Genomic DNA, 3,802 nt, shown 5'->3' with positions numbered 1-3,802 from the left:
TGTTTGAAAAGACGAAGCAAAACAGTCGAAATTAAAGAAGTCGAAACTTATATTTGGGCTACAGTGTGGACTGATTCTCCTTCAATGGAAGAAATTTGAAGCGATACAGATGAAAATTAAAGAGAAGTTATGATTTTTACTGAAACAGTGGATCATCTAATCAGAAAGTCCATAACAATAAGAACAACAAAGCTAAAAAGGACTTAATTATTTATCTCAAGTCGCTATGTGTATATTGGCGTATAAATTTTTAATTTTTTTTCCTACCGCGGGGGTCTTAAGGCTCTGGCTTGTGCCTAAGTTTGGGTTCACTGGAACGGGGGATAAAATAAGAATTTATGCTCCAAATTATTTAGAGAGCCAAGGGCAATTTATGGTTTGTTCCTACCCCGAAGAAATTATAGCACATAATTAAGGCATAAATACGGTAACTGTGGCTATAGGTTATAAGACGATTAAACTGGCGGCGGGAGGGGGGGGGGGGGGGGGTTGCCTATAGTGGGATAGACCAATATTTGACCCTTCAATTTCATACTTTCGAAAAAGCTAGGGTCTTTTCTAACTGGGATGAACACCTTAAAAAAATTCTCAGCAGTCATACAAATTTATATATATATATATATATATATATATATATATATATATATATATATATATATATATATATATAAAATTTTTGTTAATAGTACAATGTCATATATGATGATATGGAATCTTGCCAATCATATCCTAGCATAATAAAAGCAGCTTTACCAAACGTAACAAGAAAATTTTAGAAGAAGCACGAAAATTCTTAAAACACTTTTAATTTGTTCTTCTGAAATCAAAAATATCTCGTACTTTGAAGTTGTACTTTGCCATATACAGAACTTCTATTTGCATACAGTGCAATTAAACTTTATAACGTAGTCGCAAAGTTGAAAAACTTTTTTGTCTCTAATAAACGAGAAATTTCGATTAAAAATTGAAAACAATATCTCTATTTTAAATCGGATAAGTGTCATGCATGCGAGAACAATTAGGAAGTTCAAAATTTCATGGTAGTTATGAAATAAAAAATTTAAAACCTAATACTAATAATTTGTTTCTAAATCATATAGAGGCTCGACGAAAACGTTTATCCTGTCTGAAAAGATGACTTACAAATTAGTTTTTTAAAGTGCAATTTTCCTGAAAAAATTTGCTTCAAAATTAAACATTTAAAGAATTTTTTGCAGGTAATTTACCTGAATAGTGTGCAGGTAAGCAATTTGGGGAAAAATTTACAAGTAAACTTCACCTGCACATGGCCTTGCCTGTCACACTGTTCAGGTAAAATTACCTATAATTTATTCATAGTGCATATAAAAAAACCTCACGTTGGTTTAACTTGTTTGCTATATGAGGATTATAGTTTTGGTGGCGGTCAAGCAAGCTGATAGGCAAGCAAGCCGAACTTTGAAAATGAGGTCAAGTAAGCCGAAGAATTTTCGGATACCCGTATTTTAAGTTGCCCCTGGCGGGCCGGTGGGTGCGTTTCGCTCGCGTCGCGGCTTCGCCGCGATAACCGGCCCGCGGTTTCCGGATTACATCCCACAGCGGATGACAGGCATGGCCATGGACAGCGGTCCGCTGAGGCCCATACCCACTAGATGTCTAAAAATTGACGTATTTTTGTTTCTTTGGTGCATTGGAATACATTATGCACTATAATACTACGCGCAGTATTGATTGTAGCGGCTGACAATGTAATATTTCTGATAGATTACATAACTATTACATAACTTTTGTGTCGGCTTGCTTTTGTGTCGGCTTGCTTGCCTATCGGCTTCCTTTGCATTCGCCTATAATTTTATATCAATACTCTCAATGATAGGCTCAATGATAGCCTCTCAATGATAGCCTAAAAATAATGATAGGCAACTCTTCCACTATTTGTAACAACATCGCAACTTTAATTGTCATCTTTAAGATAGATTTTTTTGGGAGCGCTACATAGTGTTCCAGTGGTGCTGCCGTGACATGAGCTACTTTATGAATGGATCTTAGCAACCATGTAAAGATCACAAATGATTCGTACCAATAAGGCAAAGATCATATGCCTTCTCAATACTAACACAATGATCATGTATGCTTTTAGATTTATCGTTAACTTAACCTAAATTTTTTTAAATTTCGCATCTTGAACCATGAAAGCATGGTTTTTGAGTGTTCATTCCCTGTGTTTGGTAAAGTAATAGAAATTTTTTGGGTCTCTATGGGTCTTTGCAACACTTGATATGTCCGGAAATTTTATTAGCAGTCATGAATAAACATATCATGCTTACAAATTGTCTACAGAGAACTTTTGAAAGCCAAGATTTAAGGCAGCTAAAATGTGCTGATAGGTTACGGAGTCTAAGTTGTGCTGCTGTTTACTCCCTTAGAGATTATTCGAACAGGTGCTTATGTGAAGAACATGTGCTAGAAAATAGTCAAACAACTTTGATTTTAATGTTATGTGACCCTGGGTTCTCTAATTTTTACTTATATATCTTTAATCTCTAAAATTACTTAAAAATATTTGCTATCATTTAGAATATATGCCAGAAAAATTATTACAAATTTTGAGACAGTTTTGTTTTGTTCTAGAGATAGGCAAAATGTTGGCAAGATAGGCTCATTGATGCAACATGTTTAGAGGAGTAACTCATTAAAAGTTGCCCGTGGAATCACTTATTAAAAGATCCCAGGTTTTGGTCCAGACCCAAATTGAGCTATGATCAGACCCAATCGAGCGCACACCCCTGAGTTCCCAGACTGAATTTACAGGGTCTGGAAAGCGGTTCGAGCGCACAATAGTCTGGACCATGGTCTGATTTCGGTCTGATCAGAGGTCAATTCGGTCTGGACGGTCTGATCACAGTCTTTATAACCTAGACCATGGTCTGGGTTCGGTCTGATCAGAGGTCAATTCGGCCTGGAAGGTCTGATTTCGAGTGCATTATTTTTCCAATTTTTTTTCAAAAGAGGCAACAATAAAGCAGCGTTCCGATCAGAGACTCACCTAAAGTCTTATTACTCTGATCAGAAACAAGGAGTCCAGCTGATAGCAAATGCCAGTCTCCTCAAGAGGAAATTCTGATTATCTGAAGACCACGACGTTTCTTGTGGAAAGCTGTCTAAATTCATCCATTGAGTCAAAAATATAAACTAATGGATATTGTAAATAAAATTTTTTCTCAACAGTTAGGTTTCGTTTTCATTAGCAATATTTTCAGAATTGGTTTTTCCTTAGATGATTTTAATACTGCAAACACCAGTTTTTATGAAATGAATATATTATAGCAAAATTAAGAGATTTGTTCACAATTAAAATCTTTCTCTGATCAGACTAATTTGAGCGCACTTGAGTCTGATCATAGTCTGATTAAGGTCTGGGCAATGGTCTGGAATTGAGTCTGGAGCATGGTATAAAGATGGTCTTATCATAGTCGGTTTATAGTCTGGACAATGGTCTGTATTTGGGTCTGATCATAAGCGCACTATAGTCTGGACAGTGGTCTGGGTTCGGTCTGATCAGAGGACATTTTGGTCTGGAAAGTCTGATCAGAGATCATTTTGGTCTGGAAGGTCTGATCAGAGTTAAATTCGGTCTGGAAAGTCTGATCAGAGGTCATTTCAGTCTGCATAGTCTGATCATAGCTCAATTTGGGTCTGGACCTGAACCTTGGATGCATAAAAGGTCTTAAAAGTACCAATGAACACGTCTGCATTGGAATTAATTGGTCTTCGTGGTCTTCGCCGCAACAATATTTGTTAATTGAATCTCAAAACAGCAATA

This window comes from Convolutriloba macropyga, chromosome 5 (genome assembly GCF_964194025.1).
Source record: "Convolutriloba macropyga chromosome 5, txConMacr16.3, whole genome shotgun sequence".
NCBI lineage: Eukaryota > Metazoa > Xenacoelomorpha > Acoela > Convolutidae > Convolutriloba > Convolutriloba macropyga.
This window is presented reverse-complemented; position numbering follows the sequence as displayed.